This window comes from Schistosoma mansoni, chromosome 1 (assembly GCF_000237925.1).
Source record: "Schistosoma mansoni strain Puerto Rico chromosome 1, complete genome".
In the NCBI taxonomy this organism is placed as follows: Eukaryota; Metazoa; Platyhelminthes; class Trematoda; order Strigeidida; family Schistosomatidae; genus Schistosoma; species Schistosoma mansoni.
The window spans coordinates 63,025,474-63,034,971 of NC_031495.1; positions in this window are offsets into that span (position 1 = coordinate 63,025,474).

A 9,498-nucleotide genomic window follows, 5' to 3' on the forward strand; every position below is an offset into this window, starting at 1 on the left:
CTATCGGTTTAGGGCTTCGGCTCGAGACTGGTAGGTCCTGGGTTCGAATCTCGCGAGAGCGGGTTCGTGAATGCGCACTGCTGAGAAGTCCCATAATAGGACGAAACGGCCGTCCAGTGTTTCCAGTTTTTCCATGGTGGTCTAGCTTCAATTGACTCACGCTTTCAACTATGATAAAGTTTAATGCTAAAATGTTATTTATACATATAGGTGAATGAATTTCGCGCCTAAATTCAAGATCAATCATCTTAAATCTGATTGGTTCGTGCATAAATTATAGTCATGCCGTTCTCACTTTACATTTAATAAAATTATATGAAAATTCGACTGAATAATGTTATAAGGCAACTATGTAAATGAATTTTCTAAACAATTGTAACACTTAATAAGCAAAGATGGATAGTGGTTAGCAGTGGAATCCAGTTCGACGCGCATTTCGTCCCATTTGGGACTCGTCAACTGAATGTACTTGCATCACAGAGTTGATCTGCACTCTGGGACTCGAACCTAGTATCGCTCACTTGAAACGTTATCCACTCAGCTACTGAGTCCTGATAGCCACTTGTTTGTACAATGGGGTGAAGTTTAAATTCAGTTAGTATTGTTTGTTTGAATCTTCCCATTGATGTTTAGGACTGCAACTGGTCAGTCTCTTATTGGCATATGTGCATACTTTGCATATTGCTTCGATATAGCCTAAATTCACAGACATTGTAATCAACGATGAATATTGGTTAGCAGTGGAATCCAGAACGCGCGTTTTGTCCTATTTGAGACTCGTCACCTAGATGTACCTGCATCTCAAACGTCATGTTCACTCTGGGACTCCAAGTGAATTGTAACAATTTTTACGATATATAAATATTTATCTAACAGTCGTTATAGATAACATAAATGAATCATAGAGGGAGAACGTATTTGTAAAATATCAGCGAGTGTATTTGATGTAAATCTAGCGTTTCGTCTGACGATCTGTTTGAAGCTTCTTCAAGGAAATATCATAAAACATTAAAATTATCGAACATAAATATGTACATGGCTCTCCGAGTCACTTTAAACACGGTTAACGTTGGTTGGATGACCTATTTAGTATACAGTGAACACCGATGGATGCTGGCTCAGTAGTCCAGTGGTTAAGCGCACGCGCGCGATACTGATAGGTACTGAGTTCGATTCTCGCGATACGGAATCGTGGATACGCACGGCTCAGGAGTTCCACAATAAAAGGAGACGGTCATCCAGTGTTTCCAGGTTTTCCATAGTGATCTAGTTTCAATGGACTCATGATTTCAATTATAAAATTTTGATTATATTTGCTTGCAAAATCTAAGGCCAGATTACCAGGTAAAACGTTGAATTTACTCAAACTCATTCTCCGATATTTTACAAATACATTCTTCCTCTTTAAAGTGTTATATCAACTGGGTGCCCAAATACTGTGAAACTATTCATTCAAATCTAGACGAACGTTCTTATATATGAATGAATTAAGAATGTAATATTGAGTCACCCTAACATTATCTTACATTGATGTAAGGGATTAAGAAGTAATTTGAGTCAATTACAGAACATTAAAATTATTGATAAAGTTTTGTTCTCTGAGCTAGATGGTTTAGTCGTAGAGTTTTCATTGTTCTTCTGAATGTCATCAACAGTACAAACCTCGGGTATGTTCACTATCAATAGTTTCACTCATCAACCATTCGCTATTAAATTAAACAAAATTAGTTTATCAATTTTTAATTATTTTAAAATGTAAAATTGATCAAGAAATGGCTACATGTACCTCTGTCTCCAAACTATGATGTCATCAGTCTAATTACATTTGTTGTGTGTATACCTGTGTTACTTATAGATAACAAATAGATTATATTCAATTAAACAAAAAAAGCCGACTTCCTTTCAATTACCAATTTAGTTCATTTTTTGTATTAGTTGGTTGAATCTTTCTATTGATATTTAAGACTGGAATTGATCGGTTTCATGAATTCCATTGCTATCGACTATTCATCTCTGTTTTGAATACTTGTAGCTGAATATAATATCGATCCAATCGGCACAAGATGTACATTTATCAATAAGAGACTGATCAATTGTACAAGATATTGGCTATCAGAAATCAGTAGTTGAAAGGATAACATAATGGCGTTTGAAGTGAAGGGTACTGGTTTCAAATCCTGTTGACAACATCAACTTTGGCATCCAGGTACATTCAGCTAATGAGCCTCAAATAGGTAAAAACGTACGTCCTGAATTCGACTCCTAATCACCATTCATCTCTGCTTATAAAATTAATTTAGTCATTTCGAATCAATCATACTGTACTGAAAAATATATATAAGTTAGGGCCGAAATCAGTCTTGTTTTCTAGGTTGTAAGTTGTCTCTTTTTTTATCTTCTCCCTTTACTTTTCTTTAACTTCATCTTATTATCTGTTCAATGATTATTTAGGTATATGGTTTGAATGAAAGAAATTTTGTATTTAATTACTTAGAAAAGGTAATAAAATGAATGCACTGCAAATATTAAAAATTACAAATATAAACAAAACTTATTGATGATGGGGGGGGGTAAGGGTAAAGGTAGTAAATGAATATTGAACCAGTGTACACTAATAGTTATCAATGAAATACAGATATATATGATTTAACCAAAAAAATTATTGATTACTGTTAAAGTAATTAGTGAGTAACTAGTCAATGAAATCAAAGATGAATAGTGGCTAGCAGTGGAATCCAGTTTGATGTGCGTTTCGTCCTATTTGAGACTCGTCAGCTGGATGTACCTGCATTGCATGTGAATTAAGGCTATATCGAGGCGATACGCACAGTATGCACATATATGCAAATAAGAGACGGATCAGTTGCAGTCCTAACACATCAATAGGAAAATTTCAACAAACAATATCAAGTGAATTTAAACTTCACCCCATTGCACAAGTAAATGGCTATCAGGACTCAGTAGCTAAGTGGATAACGTGATGCCGTTTGAAGCAAGCGATACTGAGTTCAAGTTCAAGATTGAACATGAACTCTGAGGTGTAGGTACATCCAGTTGACGACTCCCAAATAAAACGAAACGCGCATCCTGGAATCCACTGTTAACCACTATCCATCTTTGCTAATAAGTATTATGTATTATGTAAAACCGAATACAATTTTTTTGTAAAAGAAACCTATTAATCATAAAACTTTAAGTGCATAGTTATAAAACTTTTTATTTCTTTTAACATTCTCCATATCGATAAAGTTAAATTGTTTTTTCACTAATGAATTTCTTCTCTCTATATGTATATCAACAGTGATAATATATTTTTGGTGTCAGTGTTGGTGGTGGTGTTGGTGGTGGTTGTGTTGTTGCTATGATTATGAAATGACATAGCAACAATTGATCTAATGTCCAGTTTTAAGTGAAAACCACAAAAAGACAAAAAAATAATTGAAAGACAGTGAAAAAAGGGGTATTCTTTAAAAAAAAAATTTTGTGTCGTTGCCTGTAGACGTGTGATTGTGTACATCTACTGTATCCCTCTCCTTCTTCTTCTTCTCTCTGTCTCTCTCTGTCTTCAATCATTTTTCGGTATGTTATATAATTAATGGTACCGAAATGTAAATAAATTATATAAGTTATATGTTAAATCCATTAAGTAATTGATATGTATATCATTTTGACTAATATTTATTACTTAATGTATAATGATAATTAAGAAATCATAAGATCTAAATGAACAAAATTGTAACCATAGTGTAGTAACCAAGAACATGGATGGGGACAATCGAATGTAATTAAACACAAATTACAGAATTCATTGGTAAACTGTGAAACTCATGCAAATCTTTCATTAGTTGTCTTTTATATCCTTCATGATTCTTTTAATTCTTAATTCCTTTATGTTTTCCTATCTGTTTTCACCAATCTAATCTTCTCAACCTTCTTTTGACGACTATTTCATTTCTGATTAATGTTACATACTGTAGTGAACAAGAACACGGATAGGGACAGTCGAATGTATGTAAGCACAACAACTACAGTCTACCTCATTAAATTCTGATAACCATACAGGCAACAGTTAGTTTGCAAAATAATAATAACTTGTCTTAATCTTGACTGTTCCTTCTGCAAATATCAGTCCATCATCTCTGATTTCATTGTTCATGCATTTTCATATCGATTGTGCTTTATTCCTGTTCGTTCCTTATCGATCTTCCGCCAAAATACATTCGATACCTGACCATCATCATATACTACTTATATGGATATAAGTAGACCACACCATAATATTTCTATTTTTGTTAACCATTTCAACGTGTGATGTAGAATAGATTTGGTGTCTTTGATTGTCATATAATTCCCATTTGAACATTGAAAATTTTAAAAAAAAACACGAAGTTCAACGAAGGGATCTCTTTTCAACGAACTTAGTACTTCACCAAAACATTTTCATATATTTTCATAGTTGAAATAATGAGTCAATTGAAGCTAGACCACCATGAATACCTGGATACACTGGACGGCCATTTCGAATTATTATGGGACTCCTCAGCAGCCCAAACATTGTGGATTCGTTAAAGTTAGACATTAACACAATCGGATGCCCGCCAGCTTAATGGTCTAGAGGTTAAGTGCTCTGGCGCGAGACTGGTAGGTCCTGGGTTTGAATCTCGTGAGGCGGGATCGTGGATGAGCACTGCTGAGGAGCCTCAAAATAGGAAGAAACGGCCGTCCAGTGCTTGCAGGTTTTCCATGGTGGTCTAGTTTCAATTGACTAATGATTTCGACTATGAAAATACTGAAATCTTCACAAAACCCCTTCTGATTTTCATTTATGTATACGAATGTACAACTTGATAATAAATTCGTTGAAAAGAGATCCATTCGTTGAACTTCGTGTCTTTCATTGCCGTTATAATGAATTGAACATTTGACAAAAACAATGATGTAGAACTTTAGCATTACTAGTTTAGAAAATGTATACTGATTATCAATTATGAATGATCTTCATTAAGTAATATTGTCATTTAATAATCATATTTGTTAACTGAATATAACCATGATAATTAGTATATTTTCCTTCTTATCCCTTTCAATCTACTAAAGGGGCACCAGGTATATATGCGCCACACAAATCTCATTTGATTTGTGTGAGGGATGTGATACTGCGCAGGTGCCCAAACTGAAGCAGGTGGTTTCTTTAGGGGGGGCACATCCCGGAGCCTTCGACCTAAAGGTCAGATCCACAAGGTAGTGCAGCATCGTGAGGAGATGCAGTCCCATGATAGCAGGTGGCCAACGATTGACTCATACGCCATTTGTTTCAATAGGACCCTGTAGCTCATGTGTACCATTAGTTTGTAATCAGGGTTTTTCAACTCCCCTAGGTGGAGTTTCCGTATCTACCAACCCGGTTAAAGCGCCGGACATTCGCTTTTCGTCCTCTCAAATTCGTAAACAACAGTAATGTCACGAGAAGGCAATGAGTATTACTTCCTTGGTAGAGGCTATATACGTGTGGCCGTGTGAGAGCATTTCGAGATGGAGAGCAGGGCGTTTGGGGGTACGGATAAATATGGATGAACTTTCATACCTGAATATTGAATGTTCACAAGTTAATATTCTCAAAAAAGGGTTTAGTGTATTTTTTTATCTGGTTCCAGTTTCATAGGATGATGATTCTTATAGAATCATACATATTGCCAGTCCTCGTACATAATCATCAACTTAAATCTCATCAGTAAATAACGAAATACGTATATTTCAAACAATCATTGATCTGAATAAACAGTCAAGAAAACACATCCTAGGAATCAGAACGACACACAGTGAAAAAGACTAGTCAGCCAACTTCATTTAATCAAGCGTTAATCGGTATTTACAGTCCGATAATAATAAGTTATAGATACGTTAGGAATAGGGCAAGCAGTTAACACATATATGATAATCTAAAAACATTCGAGGTTAATAAGCAAATAAACGGCAAAATGAAAATATGGCTTGAGGAGAATGAATAAACCGGTCTGTTCAGAAGCTAGAATAGCCTATGTTGGTTCGACATAGTGCGAAGTACTACAATAGAAGATTGGTTGGATTTCTACATATTTCATACCGAAAACTCTTTACTATAGTCAAATATATGGTACTAAGAAGAGCAAAATATTAATATTACTATCATTAATATTATTATTATGTAATGGGCTTCCCCTTGTGGTGGTCGATATTCGATATTATCCCTAAACTTTGTATATTGTTCGTCCTGATAACCGTTACTCGATAACGTCCTAACGGTGTATAAATCAAAAGGCGAAGACGAAGGGTTGATTTCGTTTATTATTGGACCACACACATATACCCAAAATTACAGGCACGTTAAGCAAGCATGATAGAGTAGTGCCGTAAAGCAGGCGAGTGAGCGTGAGAGTCGAATGAGCGAGTACAGTACAGTGCAGTGCAGTGAAGAGGATTAAGATGTACATATATATACAAATGGAAATGCATGAATCATCGAATCAATTAAGTGATTAATAGTAAGGCTAGCAGAATGAATTCATGCGTAGGCAGTAAGCAATGCTCAAGCGTACATAATAAAGATACAATAGTATAGGTAGGCTGTTGTTGTACGAATGACTGCCCGTTTAATAAGTTAACAAAAGGGCTTAGGCAAATTAAATGTAAACAAACTCAGTTGTATATGAGCTGCCATACCCTATCTGCAATTCATACCACTAAGTAGTAGACAAGTATATTGTTTTACCTAGGATCTATTGTTAATAATTTATATACCTTTTATTGTTCTGACATATAATTATAAGCAATGATGGATAGTGACTAGCAGTGGAATCAAGGATGAGTGTTTCATCCTATTTTGGACTCGTCAGCTGGATGTTACGGCATACACTGCTAGCCATCATCCAACTTTGCTTATAATGCTTGTGAATTAAGGCTATATCGAAGCATTACACACAGTATGCACATATGCCAATAAGAGAATGACCAGTTGCAGTGCTAAACATCAATGAGGAGATTCAAACAAACAATACTAAATGAATTCATTCTAGTAATGTTCTATCTACTGAAATAGATGATTCAACTGAAACAACAAACGTTTTCAATCGTTCCATCACCATTGAATCACATCAACCAAATTTTTCGTCTTCGTTTGTTGGATGTAGATTGACATTGACTCAGCTATCAGTCCGGTCCATTAACTTATGAAGATGGATATGATACAACGTCAAGGTCAAAGATTAGGTCACAGAAAATGGTCATTCAAATAAAGATGTATAGAACATCAAGAAAATGTTTGAGGAAGTTGGATTGTAACAAGTACCGTTATCCAGTATAAGCGTTAGATAAGACTTGTCAAATGAATGAACCTATTTCTCAATGTTGGTGTTCACACTGGGACTCGGACCCAGTACAGGTTCTGGATTGCAAATAAGCTTTTCGTAGGATATAAATATCATTATGAGCGTCTATAGTTTCACATCTATGTTGTTCAAGAATGTAATTAACAAAGGTTTACTGACGTAAATTCATTATCAGTTGCTTACCATGATATTAACATTTGGCCATAAGTTATTACAGAAAGTTCAGAAAAGGTTTTGTGGAGATTTTAGTAATTTTATATAGTTGAGATCATGACTAAATTGAAGCTAGATCACCATGGAAAACCTGGAAGCACTGAACGGTCGTTTCGTCCTATAGAGGGATTCCTCAGCAGCGCGCATACACGATCCCGCCTTCGCGAGATTCGAACCCAGGACCTACCAGACACGTGTCAGAGTACTTATCCGATAGACCACCGAGACGGCATCAAACGGTGTTGATGTCTAACCTCAACCATCAATGGAAGTTTCATTAGTAAATCATTCAGATCGTTTTACCACCAAAATCCTTTTCCTTAAAGAGAGATACATCTTGTACGACAGATAAGGGGAAAGAATCTTTAAAAAAAATGACAACAGGAAAACATAAATATTCCAAAAAAACAAAAGAAGAAATCATAGGCAGTTTCCTTTGGATTTCCGTTAACAACGACATTCAGTAACCAATATGTGATCTATAAAATGAACAATTAAGTAGATTTATGACATTTTTATATTGAAACTTAGTTCCGGCATTTATTGATTGGTAAATTGTTTATCAAAGAGAGTAACTCAGAAACTAAATAGACTTTTGACATGGATCAAATAGAACATCTTATTACTGATGGATATCTGTTAGATTTTTTGAGAAGAAACAATGATTTTGGATGGATAAATTAACTTGGCATTGATTGTTTGCATCTTCTCATTGATGTTTAAGACCGCAATTGATCAGTCTCTTATTGACATATATGCATACTGTGAGTATTGCCTCGATGTAGCCTAAATTCACAAGGATTATAAACAAAGATGGATAGTGGCTAGCGCGATAGCTTTTGGAACGAATGGTACTGTGTTCGAATCACAGAGTGAACATCAACTCTGAGATGCAGGTATATTCAGATGACGACTCTCAAATGGGAGGAAACGTGTATCCTTGATTCCACTGTTAGCCACTTTTCATCTTTGCTTATAATTGTGAACATATGTTTGAACCAGCGCTTTTATATGTAAAACACAAGCAAAATAATTGTAAAATGTTCATGAATAGAAAAATTGTTTTCTAACAATTTACAGTCTTTGATTGAGATCATGAATCGATCGATGTTAGACTACCATTGAAAACCTGGAAGTACTGGAGAGCTGCTTTGTTTTAGTGTGGGACTCCTCAGCATTGCGCATCCACGATCCCGCCTCGCGAGATTCGATGTGTCTCTCAATTTCGCGGATAAGTTGGCGTTAGATATTGACACCGTTGAATTTTGGCTCAGTGGTCTAAAGGTTAAGCGCTCGCGCGTGAGATCGATAAGTTCTGAGTCCTAGTCTCGTAAGGTGGGATCGTAGATCTGCACTGCTGAGGAGTCTCGAAATAGGAAGAAATGGCCTTCCAGTGCTTTAAGGTTTAGCTTCGATTGACTCATGAATTCAACTATAAAATTACTAAAATCTCCACAAAACCCCTTTCTGATAATGATCATATGCTCAATAGTGACTGGCTCCATGAAGTATTTCCTGGAGTTCTATTGAGAAGCGGTAACCAGTAGAGTTCAACCAGGTCTTTTGGAAGATATCAACTCACTGAAGACATTGGTGAATGATTGCTTAAGATCCGCATTGCTGAAGAGTTTCACACTAGGACGACACGGCCATCATGCAGTGCTTCCAGGTTTTCCATAGTGGTCTACCTTCAATTGACTCATGATTCCAACTATAAAATTACTACTTAGTCAACGATGTTATATCTTTGATTTCTCTATAATCTATTCTTCTTTACTTCCAGTCTCAAACGACATTATGTGTATATTGAGGTAAGATGGTGGTTGGAGGTGGTCAACAGGAAACCCTGGACCCGGATTTCGTGCTACTTGGCACTCGTCAGCAAGGTGTACCTGTAATCTTGAGGGAACTGATGCTCCCT